This window comes from Sebastes umbrosus, chromosome 11, assembly GCF_015220745.1.
Source record: "Sebastes umbrosus isolate fSebUmb1 chromosome 11, fSebUmb1.pri, whole genome shotgun sequence".
NCBI classification, from domain to species: domain Eukaryota; kingdom Metazoa; phylum Chordata; class Actinopteri; order Perciformes; family Sebastidae; genus Sebastes; species Sebastes umbrosus.
The window spans coordinates 12,880,184-12,900,208 of record NC_051279.1 but is presented as its reverse complement, the minus strand read 5'-3'; the positions used below and the strand labels follow the sequence as shown (position 1 = coordinate 12,900,208).

The 20,025-nt window shown below is 42.4% G+C and overlaps 1 protein-coding gene across 2 annotated transcripts in view; it reads left to right on the top strand.

Moving 5' to 3' along the window:
• Nucleotides 1-340: 340 nt before the first annotated feature.
• Nucleotides 341-20,025, top strand: part of grik5 (glutamate receptor, ionotropic, kainate 5) — a 98,821-nt gene continuing 79,136 nt past the window's right edge. For both annotated transcript variants that reach the window (XM_037784955.1, XM_037784954.1), the window contains exon 1: nt 341-478. The gene's annotated coding sequence lies outside the window, so the exon portion shown is untranslated. The remainder of the gene's footprint in view (nt 479-20,025) is intronic.

Here is a 20,025-nt window from a genome sequence, read left to right as displayed (position 1 = left end):
GCAGACAGAGGAAAGCCAAATAAAAACAAAAGACAGCATAAAAGGAAAGGTGGAGCCCCATTTTGATTGACTAATTTTTCCCCCCTCGCTTTACTTATTTGTCAATACGGGCTGTTATTTTTTTTTCACTTTTTTTTTCTGAAAGTAAGAGATAGAAAGAGGAAAAACAAAAGCCCAATCAATCCCTCATTTTCTTTGTACACAGAATTGAACCTCTCCTTTCATCAATTGTTGATTTTTCTCGCCTTGCCCCAAAGGGATTATTTTCTCCATCTGAGAGTATAAACACAGGAATCCTCCAGATTGCCCTCACCCCCCAGTGACACAGTGTGAACCCCTCTCACTCCCCAACGGCGTCTACCACCCCCCCCCCCCCCCCAGGCTGAAAACCCTGTGGCCTCAGATCTCCATGCCTGCGTTGACTCACTACTACAGCGATGATATGGCACAGCGCTTCTGATACCGTCTGATTCATTCTGTAAGTAGGACTCTCTCTCCTTCTACGTGTGTGTGTGATGTATGTGTTCACATGTACTCTGCATGTCATTAGCGTGTATTCGCCTCTTGAATGCAGAAACGCGGACGTGGTCCGTCTTTCTGCAGTGTTGGTTTTATGGTGCCTTCACAGCGGATTTGCTTTCCTTGTGCTTCCTCTGCTCCAGGCAATTTGAGCATGTGTGTGTGTGTGTGTGTGTGTGTGTCTCTGCCAAAGAAAGAGATTTTGATCTTACAGCCAAGCTTACAACAGCATCAGAGTGGTGTCAGAAAGAGACGAAGGAGGTGCCTCTCTCTCTGTGTGTGTGAGTGTGTGGATCTGTGTGTGTGTGCACGCCTACATATTGGTCCTGAGGTTAATTTGAACTAATTAGTGGTGAGTATTTTTGCTTCTCAGAGCAGTTTTTTGGTTCTGTGTCAGTGTACTTGCATTCATTAGGGTGAGATGGAAAGGGGCTAAAACTGAAGAGGGTGAACCAGCTAATGAGAATGACTCTGATTCCCTGACTAGTTCTTTGTTGCCTCCATTACACGTCCAACGCCCTGAGCATTACAACCCGGGCTGCATATCATTTCAGCCTCCTTTTTATCTCCCCATGTGTTGCCTTGGATGAAACCGTACACTGAGACCCAGCCTCTGCAATGTCCTGCATATTACTAAGCCCATCTATCTCCGCGGACACATCCACATCTTTATACACTCCCACAGTCACCAGGCCCTGCACCGGGAGACGCTCAATCAAGATAGTCCCTTCAAACAGACCAATGAACTGTGAATAACGCCATTACACAAACTCCCAGCTCAGAGCGTTACAGAGACAGAAAGATTGGGAGGGTGGAGAAAAAGGGAAAGGAAAAAGGCGCGCGCTAGAGAGAGAATGAGAAACATTGTGGAGATTGAAGAACAGACGGGGAATGAGAGAGGAGACAGAAAGCAACAGAGAGGAGGAGGACACATAGAGGAGGGAGGGTGAGAAACAGACAGGGAAAAGAGAGAGTGTGGGTCTAGAGGGGCCGCGGAGCAGGAAAAGACCTCTGCTCCATGGGAGCACTCTGATGGGCTTAGCAAGGCCCCGCTTTGTTCACACTGTTGGTCAGCCTCTCAGAATTAAGATTACTAAATAATACGATTACTGCCGCTGCACGCTGATAACACGCTGCTGCCGATCCCCTTTGTCACTGTCAGAAAAACCCAGTGAAGAGAGGAGGACTGGCATATGATGGCATCAAAGGCATGACAGAACTGACTACATTACACTGTCGCAAGGGCCCATGCTTCGCAACATGGCTCCTCTGCTGGCTCGCTGCTGAGTGAAAGTGGAAAGACGTGGTGTGACTCTTAATATGACAAGTGGCCATAAACAAAAGGACGCTCGGGCAAAAATAAAGTTAGTTAGATATTCTCCTCAAATTGATGGATGTTGTCTTTATGTTCAATAATGTGACGTAAATTTTGACTCGCCTTATATTTTCAAGGGCTGTTCCAGATACAATTTTTTGTGTTTTTCGAAGCTTTGGTGAGAAATGTTCGAAGGTATTCAGAGCTTCGGGACAGTGCCGCTGCCGTACTACTGTACATGCACACACACCTCTACACATAACAAGCAGCAATATCCGTCTGAGAATAACTAATAATTAGTATTATTACACGGCATTGTTGAATACTTGATTCTGAATGTTCAATCGCTGCGTTCTACGGTCTGTTATTTCTTTATAGCAGACTGTTGCTATGTATAACAGACCGTTGCTATGGGCGCAGTTCTGATCTCGGGACTCTGGAGGACCGTTTTTGTGTCAAATTATTGATTTCTTAAGTAAGTAGCCATGTAATAAGCGGGATAATGCCCAGCTAGCGGGTCATTGTTGTAAAATAAACCCCTTCAGGACGATGCAAGACCCCCCCAGCTCCGTGTCAGGGTTGCGGCATCACCCTGTCGGGATTTATTTCACAGTAATGACCGGCTCACTGTACATTATCTCTTACATGTTGAAAATGATTAATGAACAATGTTGTGAGATTATTCCTTATTTCATGGTCTATTTTGGGATTTATACATTATTTTTACATAGTTATATATTTAAAAAAACAACAACTGAGCATTTGAATACTGATTTGGAGGTTGATTACCATGGCAACAGTCGAAGCTTCGAAGCATTCGGGTCAGCCCTAATTAAAAAATATTTTCCTGCAGTTGTTAACGTTGTGCTGTCGGCTCAAAAAGGGACTAAAAAAACAACTAAACGGAGAAACCTCCCCTGATTCCACACGTGTAAACATAAACCAGGGCTCTCATGGCGAGACGTCGGCCCCTTATCTCGATGTTTTACACCGCGTCCTCTGCGTGGGCTATTTGTTTCATGTTTCCACGCTTGACAGCTTTGACACGGATTCCTGCCAAGTTGACCTTGCAGTTTAAAGTGTAATAAAAGCTGAATTCCCAGGCTGTGTTGCACATCGATACGTGTTCTTCTGGTAGCTGATAAATGGTCTCACACCCCTCCGGAGAGTGGAAAAACAAGCAGGCAGCAGAAACCGCTGTCCAGTCCTGCTCAGCGGAAGTAATAGACTGAAACCCACAGCTCCCAGAGTAGTGAGCTAATGTCAGGCTTGGGCTGGGCTCAAACCACCACCTATGAGACATATATCAAAGGAGGTGGGGGGTATATATATGAAGTATCTCCACTCTCCTCTCAGCAGGAGCAACCATTTGCCTGCAGAGCTAAATATTAGCTCGGAGCAGGAAATAGAAAAGACGCATTTAGCATGTGATGGTATAGTACAAGAGAGTAACAAATAACAAACCAGAGCGGAGGGCACAAACAGAATCAATGAAATATGACACGCGGCACAAACATGCAGCTTCAAACAGCCCCAAACCACAGCAAGTTGGCAACCATTCATTTCAGTTTCCGTTCCCGTGCAGCGCATTTGTCATCTAGCGGAGGTTTTCATGTACATGTCACGGAGTGTATTTGCTTCGCTGACATCAAATGAACTTTGACCCCGGGCCCTCCCCAGCTGAGCCCCACAGTCACAAAATAACTATGAGTCACCCTGTGGAACCAGTTCAGCTCCAGTCAAAAAACATCCATGTTGAATCTCTGCCCGGCGAGTCCAGACATGCAGAAGCCGAATATGGAGATGATGCGCCAAATTATCAGTTGCGTGCTTGTGTCGTTTGGTCTCTCCCCTCTTTTTAAAGTGCTTTTCACAGCAGCAGTATACTGTGTTGGTACAGTATGCTCTAATCATTTCACTCGACTTGGTTTAAATTATGGCAGAAATGCACACGGTTCATAAGATAATCTTTCGCGTGGGGTTTCAGAGCTTCTCCATTGCCCCTGTTTGTTACCAGTTGGGTCTTTTTCAGATCAGTGATCCCATCATCCTTCAGGGTTTCTAATCGCTGCTGTAGACTTTTATTTGCTAGTTGACAATATCGTTCCTTGATGATTCTCCACTTACTGTTAAGGCAAAAACACATTTCCACATCGTCTGCATCATTAATCATTTTACAGTTCTTTGGTGGGAACAGCTGTTCTTTCTTCTAAGGTGGTCGGCAGCTGTTATTTCTTTAACTGTGCCAGAAACGCTTCTCAAAAAGGTATACATTTATCACAGGAATAGATAATTGTTAGACTGTTATCAACGCTGAGTCCTTCATTTTTTATGACTGGCTTCTGCTATCATGCCCACATGATCCCTCTCGCGTGTTAGTTCACCCCTGAAGTGTCTCAGACAGCCCTTGCTCCAATGAGAGCCGGGCTAATTTGGGATATGAGATCTCTTCTAACGCCGAGCAGCACTTCAGCTTCCTCTGCCTTCAATCCTCCGCCCCTTGACCACCAGCGCGAGGCACTGCAGCCTGCACTAAACCTTTGCTCCTCATTGCCTAATGGTGCACAAAAAATGGCCCTGTTTGCTTAGCCGTTTGTCCACTCCTGCTTGCTTCAGGCTAGCTGGCCTTGGGGGGGCAGGGTGGGGAATTGAGTGAGAGTATGTGTGTGTGTGTGTGTGTGTGTGTGTGTGTGTGTGTGTCCGAGAGAGGAGGATGACAAGAAATGGACATCAGGACACACATGCCCTTTCCATAATGTGCTCCCGGCTGTGCTGTTTGGATGGCCATAAAGTGAATGCCGCTAATGGCCTCTCAGTTAATGGAGTCATTAAGATTGGATTGCAAGAAGATAAAAGCAATGTGTATAATGTGTGTGAACCGGATGGAAGTGTGATCGTTTGTATATGTGTACTGTTACTGTAACCGCTTTGTGCATTTCTCAGAGCTTCAGTAGATACACCCAGGACAACACTAAAGGAGGCAGAGACACTCTTCTGCATTAGCGTTAGTAGAAAAAGGTCAGTATTCTATCAGTGTAATTGTAATACGGTCGGAGGCTCAGGTGATCAGTCCCGGCCCGGCTCGTCCTAATCAGCCGGCTGGCGGGGGGCTCAGAAAGTCACAGCTTTAATGTCTCACCGCTAGATTGCCGCTGCCGTGTGTGAGCGTGTGAATGTCATGACAAAGGCTGAAGGGCTTGATTTGAGGTCATTTCAGGACGTGTCCCCGAGAGAATATGGCAAGGCGTGCGAAAGGCATTCTGGGTAGTGTTGCTTGTTGTTTTCATGGTGGCATGACTGACTGCTCATTAATTCTATGTCAATTTCTTGATTCCCCCCGGAGGGTTTGCTTATGTCACTGTGCTCATCGTGTTTTAAACTTCAGCTGCGGTCCAATTCACTTGTTGTATTCAATGAAATGCAGCCTTTATTGCACCACAAGGGGAAGAATTAACATTAAATCACATGATGAAATCATGAAAGAGGACCTATTATGCTCATTTTCAGATGCATACTTGTATTTTGGGTTTCTACTAGAAGATGTTTACATGCTTTAATGTTCAAAAAATGCTTTACTTTTCTCATATTGTCTGTGCTGCAGCACCCTTTTTCACTCTCTGTCTGAAATGCTCCGTTTGAGCTGCTGCCCAGTCTGCTCTGATTAGTCAGCTGGCCCTCTGTTGTTATTGGTCGACCAAACGAAACTCTGCAGACTCTGCTCCAGCTCCGCTCTAACTAGCTAGGCAAAGCGTGTGACTTGGTGACATCACCACGTTACGGAAGAAAAGGCGGGACTTCAATCAAGGCGTTTCAGGCAGTTCAGGAGCAGTGTTTCTGTGGGGGAGAGTAACTCCCTTTGGTGTGAACTTTGGGCTTTGTAACTTTGCAGACCTTTTACGTGCACAAAAACCTATACAACACATTAAACGAAAGGGAAAAAGTGCAAAAGCATAATGGGTCCCCTTTAAAACAGAATAGAAAACTATTTATAATTAGCCCGGAGAGAGAGTCAATAGTTTGGCTGCTAAACTTTGTGTATATTCACAATAGTTTTTCTCAACTTTGCAAAGTACGTTTAAAAAAAACCAACTCAAAAATAGAGCTGTATTTTACTCCACTGTTTACAATATTTCACGCTCCCAAATATTCCGCCTCAGCCTCAGGGGTAATAACCATATTTATCCGTCAAATGGTGTCAGTCCATGTATCAGAAGATCAGAAAATAAATTTCAGAGTCAAAGAGCGCACCTTTTTAATCTAATCAGTTACTGAGCAGGCGAAGCTGGAAAATGGAGTCTCAGCAGGGGATGTCATACCGCAATCACTGATCAAACCTGTCTGCAGACCCCCGAGGAGGCATAAGGTGGTCATGCTGCAAAATAAGGAAAACTGGTTTAATTTCACTGTGATGATTTTATTTTGAGAAAGGATAGTGAGGGCATATTATGGGAGTCTCTGTTGCAATCAGATATTTCATTATCGTTAATCGACACAGTATAAACAGTTGTAAACTATAGTGGATTGTAGCGTTGCCCCCTCTTAGTAAATTAGTCGACTAATCGGTCGTTTTGGTCTTAGATGACTAAGATTTCTTTAATCCTTTGGTCATTTTTTTATGCTTTTTTTCATGCTGAATGATTTATGAGCACACCTCTGGTAAACACAAGAATTAAAGTGGTGCTTTTGTGAGATTCCTTTGTGGAGAAGTCAGTTTTACAGATCTGTAGAATAAATCAACTAATCGATTAGTCGACAAAATTGTGAAAAAGTGTTAGCCGACTAATGCTGTGTTCAGTCTATGAGCTACACAGCTACAGCCTACAGCTACACGTCATTTTCAATGGAAGCCGGTGACATGATGCTACAAACTGACGCTCGACACTTGTCGCTGCGCACCCTGTTCCGTTACATCTAGGCGCTACTGACAAAATGCCGTTAGCCAGTTCCCAGTGCTATTTAATGACAGAACAGTCAATGAGTGTTAGAACAACACTTGTAACTGGACAATGTAGCTGGCTATGCTGGCCGTTTTGTTGCTTTTGTTGCTTGTAGTGTAAATGTAGCATAAGAATTTAGGTGGTTAAGGAAAGTCCTAGTCCTCTGTCTGAGGAGCCTTTTTGGTGAAGATGTTTGAAAACTCTTAGTAAAAGTGAAATACTTAGTGTTACTACAGCTGAAGAGCGTAAAACATCGTTTTATTACAGGCGTTTGAGCTGAAGCACTCTGCAAGCAGTCTTATACTGTTCATCCAGTCTGGTACAATTCTACATAATTGCTTTTGTGTAAAAAATTGTTCAGAAGTCATTCTGGTTACAACGTTGTCAGCCTTGGTCTAGTGAGTCTATTTTAATATTTCACTGCGGCTCTTGCTGAGCGGCAGTTTGCCTGACAGCGTAATAATGGCACTCATCATGCTATCTACAGGTATCGCCTCTCTCTGAAGCCGATCATTAATATACGAAGGACTCGGCTCAGCTCGGCTAGACACTGCAGGACTCCAAGGTGGACCTGGATCAGATAGAATTTCCACATATTTGGATAAAAAAAAAGCTGTTAAAATACTAGTGAAGTTGAGGACCACCTATGTCGTGTTTGCAGGTGAGGTAAAGCAGTAAAGAAGTAAAGAAGTAGTTGTTGTGCTCAGCCCTTGTGGACGTACCAAATATACTGTTGCAGCAAGAGAAAGAGTAGGCCTTACATCATTATATAATGAACAACAGAACATAAAATGGTCTTCAGTCTCACCTGAATCACATAACAAACAAAGCCTGTTCTCCTCTAGGAGACCATTAAACCTGCCTGTTTCTATAAATAATGGTAACGTACCTGAACATAACTGTGCACATAGAGATCTTTGGCTTGTGGTTCAATATTTTTTCATAAGGTATTGTACAGTGGGCAACCACCGGATCTGAGATGTGAAGCCAATGCTGAAGTGCCTTAAACTTGCATTCTTTCTAATAGCAAGCAGGGGGCGACTCCTCTGGTTGCAAAAAGAAGTCGGATTGTATAGAAGTCTATGAGAAAATGACCCTACTTCTCACTTGATTTATTACCTTAATAATCATTGTAAACATGAGTTTATGGTCTCAATCGCTAATTTCAAGTCTTCTTCGATACAGCATGATGTTCATTTAGTAAATTATGATCCCATTTAGAGTAAAATAGACTATAAAGCAGGGTATGCTTTAGGGCGTGGCTAAATTAGTGTGTTTCCAGTTCATGAAAGTTAATTATAACCTTTTTAGTCTCCTAAAAATGTCTTATTCAGCGTTCAGTTGTACTTAGCTCCACCCTCTTTTGTCACTTCTGGTTGCAAAAAACCTAGATGGCGACAGCCAAAAACCAAGATAGTGACGGCCAAAATGACAAACTCAAGGCTTCAAAACGGCAGTCCACAAACCAATGGGTGACGTCACGGTGACTACGTCCGCTTCTTATATACAGTCTATTGGTATTGCAGTGATCTTTTATGAGGCAATATGTTTATAATTTGTACCAACCATTAATAGACTGTCTTCGCTTAGACATGAGGAACAATTTGCGCTGTCGTGAATATTACACTGTACTCAGTTTTGTAGAATAGAAAATAAGTTAATCATAAGAAATAAAGATTTCGCCTCACTAGTTCAGGGATGTCCTTGCAAAATGTCCCAGTGAAAGTTTTACATTTAAACGTTCTCATCTCGTATCAGTTTCATTTCAACATGAACAGCTTTTTTTAAATGTACATGTCATTCTATGATGTTAATGAAATCACCCAGCTGAGAGTTTTCATATCTTACGTCATTATCGAAGTAGTTTGGTGTGAAATCCTCCTTATTTATGTTTTTTATTTACCTGGACAGACGTCAGCATCGTGCATCATCCTCTGTTAAATAATCAGTAAAATGTTAATTCAATTAGCAAGAAGTTGTCACCCATTGGGGATTCGGGACTCTTCAATTAGTCAGCCACCCAGGTTTTTTCCAGCATGCGTTAATTAAAACTGTAAACAGCCAAAACTGCAGCCTGCTGATATATAGCACATTAAGGCAAGGCGAGTTTATTAGTATAGAACCTTTCAACAACAAGGCAATTCAAAGTGCTTTACATAAGGCATTAAAACGAGATATAAAAGAAACACAAGGCAATTTAAAAAGACGCAACAGGATTTTACAAATACTAAAACAATAAAATAGAAGATAAAAATAAGCTCAAATAGAATGAGTAATAACAATTACAGTGTGGCTGTAGTGCAAGTTATGACTCACTGATTGAAAAGAACAGAGAGTTGGAGCACATCTCAGGTTTTCTTGGGGTTTGTTTCAGATATGTGGTGCATAAAAACTGAACGCTGTTTCTCCATGTTTAGTTTTATGTTTTCATGTTTTCATGTTTACTCTGGGGACAGTAAACAGATCCGGCCTCGATGATTCATAATGGAGCAGCAGATAAGAAATATATTTTGACCTTAAACCATTAAGTGTTTTATATACCAGGCAACTCATACTCTGCTTGTATGGGACCACAGTCACCTGATGATGTTGCGATATGAATCAGTGTGTTGTCTGATTCATAATCTGCCCTAGTGGGAGCATGTAGATGTTGAAAAAAAAGTCTGTACTGTATTCAGGGTTCCTGTTGGTGTTTAAAGATGCAGCTCGACATGAGGAATTCAAATGAGGAGCAACATATTCAAAAGGGGGCGAATTTCCCAAAAGACATCTGCTTTCTCTGGATAGAATTATTAAACAAAATGGCAACTCCGCCTCCTTTGTTATATGCACTCTAGCTTCCCTCATAAAACTGAAGTTATAAAAACAGCCGCACTGTTATCTTGGTCCAGTTAAGTTTTAGTTTGAAAACATAAAACAAAAGATTGGGCTTGATAATTAATAAAATAAAAATGATTTGCTTGTCAAAGACCTAATGTTCAGAATCAGAATAAAAAACAAGGACAATAAAACTGAACAAGAGTAAACATTTAGCTATTATGTATGGACAAGTAGGTGAAAAAAGATATATATATATATACATATAAAATATATGTATATATATATACTGTATATTAACAATGAACAACAACATACATTGTTTATAAGTCAGGCTGTTTCTATAAACTGTAAACAATAATTATTGAATGAGGAATGTAACAGGTTGCTTTATATTCATGACATAGGTGAACATGTACAGTATATGCATGTTTACATGTCAGTTTACAGTATATTCAGTATATACAGCAGCTTACATCTATATTTGGCAGTGACATGTTACCAAAAAACAGTGAGCCTCAGAGATGCCACCAAAAAGGCTGTAAGAAGAAGAAGAACTTCAGCAGTAGTGAAATAGAGATGCTGTTAAATAAAGTTAAACAAAATAAACGTGTGATTTTCCAGAGCGTCAGTAATGGCGTTACAGGAAAATCAAAAAGCATCTACAGTAAGAGCAGTAATGTATGTAAGCCATTCAGAAGCTGAATGCACGCAATATTAATCAAGGGTTTCTTAATTATGATCAGTGGAAATGTATTATTCCAATCATTCTAATTACTCTGAAACACATAATAATGATTATATGATATTCATGCGTTTTTTAAAATGTATATTTCCTTGCCTTGGACAAACAATTTGTGGACTGTGAAAACAAGATGTTTTTCTTATCTTGGTAAGAGCGCCCTCAACAACTCGTAAAATGTTCTCTTACCTTAGAGAAGAGCAAAAATAAGAAAACATTTGTGAATCCCGGAAATCAATGGGTACTAACAAAATAAGAACAAATCACGGATATGAACAAAAATAAGAGAAAATGTGTTCTTAAATTGCTTCCTGCATGAAGTCCAGTGTGTATTAATAAAACTAAATTTAGTGTCTTAAATACAGAACATGACGTCTCTGCTTCTTGCTCCTAAAATATAGTCTACAAGGCTACAATATAGGCTACAATTCATCACCGCTTCCATGTTTTGGATGTTTTTTGCCCCGTGGCTCATTGTTTTCCACAGAACTGGTATTTTGGGATTGTGAGTCAAGAGCCTGTAATCAGCTCCACCAATCAGAAGTATTTACATGCGAGTCTGTCTCAGCTCCGCTGCCTCGGCCCAAATGGTGATGCAGCAGTTGATTATGGGCTACTGCTTGATTTTAAACTGCTGAATATTTAATCGAGTCAGTGAAACGTAACACTCCAAATGGGCCCGTGTCATGTCATTATAACTGAATTTGAAAAAAACAAAACAAAAAAACAACAGATGTGATTAATTAAGTCACTTGTGGTTGTATGGGCTTTAGATTTCCACTCACGTGTGGTGTGTCTGGGAAATATCGCAGCGTTTTTTTTCCACTGAGTCTAAACTTGGCTGCGATGACAACCCCCTACCACTGCCCCCTACCAATCACATATACACAAATGTCACAAAATAGTACAAAATTATCTGCATCATTACCTTTTTGGGGTATAACTTTCAGACTAACTCAGATTTAAAATGGTAGATTGCATGTGTATAATGTAAACTCAGACACACAGGGAAGGAAGTGTTGACTGTAATTAGGCTCATATGAAGGTGTGCGTGACATCAAGTAAAAAAGCTTCGCTAAAGCAAAGCAACTCTTTAAACGGCTTGACACCTTCCTGAGGGCGATACTTTTCTGCTTCACTTAAGCTAAACAATAGCAGCACATCATCTAAGAGGCTCAGTTCAAATGAAAAACATTTTTTTTGTCTCTGCTTCAGTGGTACTTGATGTAATCCACAGAGTTGTTTGACCGGTGTTTATTTCAAGTCCTCCTGAGCTATTCACTTGCTGTGGAATCAAAGTCTAGAGCTCAAGCAATTTATCTTGTGCTTTTCTCTGAATCTCCAAGTGCTGCGGCGATTTTCCCACTTTTCACCAAACCCTGAAATGTTATATTCACATCGTCGCACGAAAACAAAATGCTAGAAGAAGATTGACAAGGAGCTTGTTTTTTGTTTTTGCATGTGTGATCGTATTGTATGTCTGTTTATACATGAACATTTGTAGCCTGTGTGCATGTGTGTGTCATGTTTAGGCATACCATGCTTGTATGCACAATATACATGTTGCGTAGGCGTCTTTTCCGTCTGTGTCATGATGAGTTATCATAAGTCATAGGAGCCATATTGTGCTGCCCGTATGTGTTTATAATTCCTTTGAATCCCATACATGATGAAACCCTATGGAGGAAGAGGAGGAGGGGGAGGGCTTCATCTGTGCATTCTGTCGATGTCATGGTTAACGCTGCCAGAATCAATGCATTGTGTACTATCATGCTGAGAAGCACAGGCGATTTCAGACTGCTCATGAGACGGTCTTTGATCCGAGACTGAAACAGGCTGAGCAAGCAGATCCTCTGCTGATCCACACAGGTGATAGCAGCCTATTAGCAGCGGCAGTCAGCCTCAGCTCTGCTGTTTGCAGGCCAGTAGTAGAAGATAATATATAGAAAGTCAGTAGGATAGCGTGGAAAACAACATGTTGTGCGTCTTACTTAAAAGATGCTGTTAAGCATTGGGTGTTAGTGAGCAAATTGTGGATTAGGAGTAGATTGTAGGTATTATGTACCAGGTGTTGTATTGACTTTAATTTTATTTAATGGCATCTAAACCCGCAATAACAGCAGAAACAAGCTCTAAACACAACACTGACATACTCTCCTAGGGCTGCCCCCTCCTAGTTGATTAGTCAACTAATCGGACATTTTGGTCTTAGTCGACTTAGGGTACTTTCACACCTAACCTGTTTGGTAAATCCGTTTGCCTGGTTAGTACGGTTCATTTGAGCTGGTTTGAAAGCTGTCAATCGAATCCTGGTATTGACCAAACAACTGAACCGAGACCGTCTGAAAAGGTGGATCCGGTTCGTTTGAGGTGTGAAAACGAACCAACCACAGGATTTTACGATAGCAGATATGTGATTTTTAACATGATTTCAAAAGATAAACTACTAATAAATCCATCTGCTGATCGTGAAATCTGTTCAAGAAGCGATCTGTATTTAAGGCCATGTACGTATGCACGTCAGCACAGGTATTTTCAGTCAGTTCTTTTACTCTATTAAAAAGTGTATGACAGCGATCCAACAGTATGCCGATCATGCGTGTGTCCGTCCGTTGCCGCAAGTTCGGAATATGCGTTCGCACGAGTCATCTGGGAGCGTTAACGTGCTGCATAAACTCCTGTCACTCATCGGACTTTGATTTCCCCACGTGTGTCCTAATGATGCAGGATGACAATCGCCAGAACAGTCCAATCACCGATTTACCTGTCGGTCTGTATAACTTCATGTTTACTCCTCTGGTTCATTTGTAAAAAGTCAGTGTGAACAGATATGAAAGTTGATATGACAGACTTGTTAGCAAACAGTTGCTTATTTAAACACCCAGCATCCTGTTTAAGTCGTCTGGCCACCTGATGAATGTAAGTCCTACTTTTACTCTTCTTTCAGCTCTGTATTTACTCTGTGCCAATACCTACCTGTGTGTGTGTGTGTGCCGTTTGGTGCTCGGCAGTTAACGTAGTAGGGTTTTGATGTATTGTTGCTGTAACAGCTGCATGCTGTGTTTAGAAACAACGCATAATACATCAGAAAATAAGATGTTGGGCTTGTTGTGTGGCTGATTGTATCCTGGTGGAAATACATCCCAGGTAGCTAATTAGCAGTTCTATGTCTCCCCTGTGAAGATTCATTGTTTACCCAACAATGTCAGACCTTTGCCCAATTCGACAAATGAGGGAGGACAAAAGGCACAGCCATCATTTGCACCGCCTGAAGATTTGTGTAACCTCGGCCCCCTGATATCACCACTTTCCAATTTCTCCATCTCGCCTCAATGGGACATAATCAGTGGCAAGCAGTTGGCCAGTGGCGCTTGCCGGTGATATCCTGTCCACGATAATAACAACGGCGTCTCATAAGGGGATAACCTGCCTTATTGCTCAATGGATTTACATACAGCAGGTAATCATTAAGGCCGCAGGCTATCTGTGACTGATGGTGTGTGTCAGCACCGTACATGCAGCCTTTGTTTTCATTTGGCAATCAGGCCTGTCGGGCCACGCTGCTGCAGAGATCAATGTACCATTTGGATGATTGTAATGTGTGTGATTGTCTGCGTGTGTGTGTGAGTGTGAGTGTGTGTGTGTGTGTAATTCACCTAAATGCTTACCTGTGGGCCATCATCTTTTCTGCCGCCACGTATCCATCTCACTCAGTGTTGCTGTGAAGCAGCAAATGTAGGGCTCCTTTCACGGGAGACCAGGCCATTACAACAGCAACCTGATTTATTCTCCCACTAAGGCTTTGGTATTAAAACACTGCTGTACAATAATCCATTTTAAGAGAAAACCCAAATTCAGAAATATGCTAATGAAAGGGAAGTGTGTGTACAACCGTATCCTCCGAGGCTTCTCTAGTGAGGGGATGTTGGAGGCAGAGGGGAGGAGGTGTGGGGGGAGAGGAGATAGGAAGCGATAGCTCAGCAGAAAGGTGTAAAGTCCTCCAGTGGATAGCTAATCTGCCAGGCTTAGGGCGGCTGGTTTTCCTGTGCCCTCATGGCGGATGGCGAAAGCTCTTTGGGGCTCACCTTTCAAGGCGCCTGGGCCACAGCCACAGGGGGAAACCCAAACACATCGATTAGCCGTCAGGAAAGTGCGGAAGACAGTGAGGGAGGGGTTCTCTCCATCCTCCCCTCTCCCTCTCCCTCTCCCTCTCCCTCCACCTCCTCCAGCTCAGGCCACATGCTTTCTCACGGGAACATACGGGTACATCAGAGAGGAGATTGAGGATGGAAGGAAAGCAATCAAAAAATGAGGAGGAAGAAAAATGAGGAAGGTGTGTTTGAGCGAGAACAATTGACAAAAAAAGAAAGACAGGAATCAAACAAACAGGCGAGCCCAGAAACAGCCGCGTTTTGTTTTGCTCTGATCATAAGCCAAAATCTGAGAGCGTGCTGGTGTCTGCGCGAGTGTGGGTATGTGTGTGTGTGCACGGCAGCTGCTGAGTTGCTGTGTTTATCTGTGTGAAAGCTTTACGGTAAATAAAGCTCGAGTCCTGGCAGGGAGACAGGTGCAGCAGGCTGGGCCAAAGGAGAGCTACTGTAACTCAGGAAGAGAGAGAGAGATGGAGAGAGAGAGAGAGAGAGAGAGAGAGAGGGAGGAAGAGTTTGAGGAACTCTCTTTTAAAGTGCCAACCGGACAATCTTTTGAAGTGGCACATATTGGCATATCATGAATAAACATGAGCGATGTTTGCTTTCGAGCAAAGCAGAGCTGAAGGTGTGAGGCTCATTAGAGACCAAGAGGCCATGTTGATGAAAAAGAACTGTGGCCACGATCATTTACTGAAAAGTGCTGCAAGTTCATCCGGTAATATTTATTATGATTTGAACCCTCGTCTTTGTCTAATCGTGCACGCTCTAATGAGAATGAATGGAGTCACTAATTAAAAAGACAATTCCACAAAGCTTAAGTGCACCATGTAGACAGGAAAACATCTGAGATCATCCACTGTACCGTATTATCTTTTCATTAGTCAGTATTTCAAAATAACCTAGCAATTATGTTGTCAACTACTTAATTATGCTATTTTGTCAGTACATTTATTAAGAAAACCATTAGTCTGAAGAGTTTCACTGTAATGCTTATTTGTAGGGATTAGGGATGTCACGGTGAGGAAATATTCCCTCCAGATAATGAACTTGTGACAACACCAGTGTTAGCGATTACACCGGGCATTTTATGCTTACTTTGATCTTTAACGTTGGATGGATGTGTGTCTGGCTTCTCCGGTCGAGCTTTTCCTGGGGGCCGCAGGTTTCCACCCGGCGCCGCCGCACCGTAGCGTCCATCGTCAGACTATGTTTTGATAACATGGCGCTGATATGCGAAAATGAACTAAATTAGTTTTATTTCTATTAGGGCTGTCAATCGATTCAAATATTTAATTGTGATTGTCCACAGTTAATTGCGTTTAATCGCACATTTTTTATCTGTTCAAAATGATCCTTAAAGGAGGATTTGTGAAGTATTTAATACTCTTATCAACATGCGAGTGGGCAAATATGTTTGCTTTATTCAAATATATGTATATATTTATCAATGGAAATATATTACCGATACAAAACAATGACAAATATTGTCCAGAAACCCTCACAGGTACTGCATTTAGCATAAAAAATATGCTCAAATCATAACATGGCAAACTGAAGCCCAACAGGCAACAACAGCTGTCAGTGTGTCAGTGTGCTGACTTGACTATGACTTGCCCCAAACTGCATGTGATTATCATAAAGTGGGCATGTCTGTAAAGAGGAGACTCGTGGGTACCCATAGAACCCATTTTCATTCACATATCTTGAGGTCAGAGGTCAAGGGACCCCTTTGAAAATGGACATGACAGTTTTTCCTTGCCAAAATTAAGCGTTAAGTTTGGAGCATTATCTCGACAAGCTAGTATGACATGATTGGTACCAATGGATTCGTTAGGTTTTCAAGTTTCATATAATACCAGTGTCTTCGCTCTCGCTGTAAAACTGAGCCTGATAAAGCCTAACAATCGCAAGTTGTGTTAATGCGTTGAACAAATTAGTGGCGTTAAAACAAATTTGTGTTAATGCATTATTAATGCATTAACTTTGACATCCCTAATTTGTATTTAAAAAAGCAAAATGCAGGTGGGGAAAGAAATGTAATTGGTGTGTGCCCGAACACCGTGTAACACCGGTAACACCGACTACCACGGCAAGCCTAGTAAGGATATAGGATATAATAATATAAGGATATTTTTAAGTTGCCGGAAACAAACTCATGATAATGTATATCACTGCTGTAATGATAGCGCCAATTACATAACTCTCCCTGCACCTCCACTCCAAATCATAACTCTTCTATAGGCACTCAGAATATTAACCCAGTGCTCCCCCAAGGCTGAGAAAATGAACCAGCACCTTATAAGCCCATGCAGCCCTGTGCAGCCGTGGTGTGATTAGAAACCCTGCCTGGTGAAGTGCTAATACGCTCACTGGAGTTTGATCGCCTCCAGTACAGCAGGCTGCTGGTTATGAATAACCCTCTGCATAACCGACCCTCCCCCACATTACTCAGGCTGAAATACACAGCTTTCACTGCCTTTTCCTGCAGTGTTAGATGCTGTGCACTTAAAGGTCTTTTTTTTCTTGCTAACTGAATACATGTCAGAGCATAGGGTTCATCTGAAAGCATTAGAGGAATCAGTAACAGCCCTTAAGTCTTTCTGAGGCGGATCTGGGTGGAGATTAAGCAACATCGGTTAAAGGGAGACGGGAGGGGAAATGTGTTTTGGTCTTATAGGCATTTGACAGCTCCTCCATAATAGTGAGCTAATCCTTTTTATACAGTGTGTGTCTGTCTGTGTTCCTTTCCTACACACATTGGCAACCTCCAGACACACACACAAATACCACCACAAAGCATGCTCAGACACACACATTCATAAACACAAAACAGTACATAAACACACATCGCATCTTGGCTGAACTGATGAACGGAGAGGCCTTTGAACTTTTGGTAATTTCTTGACGTGTTTCGACATTTCAACTTGACATCTGTCAAAACTGCTCAGGCCACCGTAGCCAAATAAAGGTTGCAAGTCATGTTAGCAGCTAAGGTGGTGGTGGTGGAGGTGCTATTCCTGGCACGGCACTACAAACTACTTAGACACCAAATTGACTCATAATAAGTGCTAATGACAGGTGTCCCTTTGTGTTTGGTTTGCGGTTCAGAAACGTGGCCAAATTCCTGCCATCACTAGCGTCAAGCGCTGCCGGTGTGCAAATATTCTTCTAGCATGAGGTGCCTTATCTATCGCCGCGCACTTGTTCAACTCATTAAAAATTAATTGATATGTGACATTTGATATCCATTGTTGAATCGCTTTAATGACATTGATGTGACAGACTCAATTTAGCCAGTTAGGCCACATCAGAGGAAGAAGTCGTTTTGTCCCTCCCGTCATTATCTTCCTCATCGCACCCTGTGATTGCACAGGCCAATTAAAACGGATTAACCTCCCATCCAGTTCTCCCCTTTTTCTGCCACCAAATTGTTGTGTCATTTTGTCGAGCATCATGGCTGCCCGGGCTCACTCTTTGTTTTTTGTTCCTCTCTCTCAGGGGCTGTCCAAACTAATAATTGTGTTTCTCGCTGTGTGATAATGCGGCGCTCTCTGTTCCTTTCGGGTCTGTATTGAAATCTCGATCCTGTCCCTCTGCAGTGGCTGTCTCCCTCTGTATCTGAAGAACTGATGGTATCTCCCTCCCCCTGTGAATTCCCTCCCCTCCAGCTGAATTAACCATTCGTCCCCTACTGCTCCTCTCTTTCTCAACTTTCAATATTTCCTCACCGGCTTCGCTATCTTCTCCCCTTATCTCTGCTTCAGCACTACATTTCCTCCATCTTGCTCTCTCTCCGTCTTACCTTCTCCTTTCTCTCCTCTGTTATCTGTCTAACTCAATCGCTCTCTGCTGTCTCACTTTAGTTTAACTCGGGGTCCTAAAGACGCTTTGCATGTCTCTGGCCAGGAAGCATCAGAGTGTAACCTGCTAAATTGGAATGTTATGGTGAGGCAACTCTTGAGTTAATGGACAATTTACCTCACCTCATTGTTATAGCCTTTACATTCATTAAGCCCCCTCTGCCTCTCTTTATCTCTCTCCCTCTCACTCCTTTATTCCTCCATTCTCTGCTATCTTTCTCTGCCCTGGTTGTCTTCATCCTAAAAGCCTGGCTGCATTTTTCTTCATTGTGTGCGACCTATACTGTATGTTTCCTGTAGCTCCGGTTTTCCCTCTTCCACCTCTCTATCCCCCCTCTGGCTTGAGCTGTCCAGCCTGGTTCCTCCAGCCTCGCTGGAGTAAATGGTGAAATAATGGTAACAGCCAGCCATAAATCAACCCAATTGAAAAACATCACCATTATAGTCCCCCTCTCTTTCCCTTCCTCATCTGCTCTTTTCTGTGCCCTTCACCTTTGTTCCAGGAGGGAACGAGGGAGGGAAAGGCAAGTGTTGTGTGGGGGGGGGAAACAGAAGCTTCCAGAGAAGGTGAAGGATAATGGGAAAATAAATAAAGCACATACATTACTGTGTATGTGTGTGTAGTTGTTTCTGTGTAGTTGTTGATTTCAGTGAATGAGATCCAGTCTTTTAAGCTGTTACTGGTGTGTGGATGCTCCGTCCTGACCAGAAGCTTAGAGGAGAAGGCTCATGCGGAAGGAAGAATATCCTTGTGTCAGCACATCTGCAATCCGTTTGTGTGTGTGTGTGGGTGTGTGTGTGTATACACGCGTGCATTACAGGCTTAAGGGGGGGAAAGAGAAAAATGCGTCACAGTGGGACTGATAGCGCAAAATAGCAAAAAGAAAGGAGTGTAGGGAGATCATCGTGGTAGTAGGAAATGTGCAACAATGGGTGACGAGTGAAGTGACGCGTTAAATGTGATTTGACACAGAGACATACATTTTGTAGACACACACAGCATCTTCTATACTCATTCACAGAAGACGAATGCATAGATACACACACATCCAGGCGCACACATATTTAGTTACAGCAGCTGATTGCAGGCAACGGTGCGTTGTTCAAGCTTTATTGGACCAATAAAATAAAAGCCGGCCGAGGCCTGTCTGTGTTTGGTTGCTGTGGTGACGCTTGCCAAGGTACATGGCAGAAAGCAGTGATGGAGGAAGTATTTAGATCTGTCAATAGAAGTAGCAATACCGCAAATACTCTATTACTGACAAAATTCCTGCATTTCAGATCTTACAGTACATACATTTTCACTTGCTTCTGGCAGATAGTTTGGTCGCCCGAGATATCCGTCCCTGAGATTTCTGCTTCCATTCCCATTATACTATGTTGGTGTGCTGCTGCTCACAGCAATAAAATATTACCTTTAAAAAATTCAGCAGCAAAGTGTCCTTCCAGGAACAATGTCCCAATTATTCTGGATGATCCACAGACTTTATAGTGGACAGTTTGGAACCACTGTCTGTCTAATCAAGAAATAGTCTCTACTAAAACCACTGACCGTAAGCTCCAACCAACCAAAGCCAAAACTATCAAAATCAAATTGTAAGTACATAGTTAAAAGTCATTATGCAAAATTGTCCCTTACATAGAGTTGTTATTATGGCTGTCAATCAATTAAAATATTTAATCG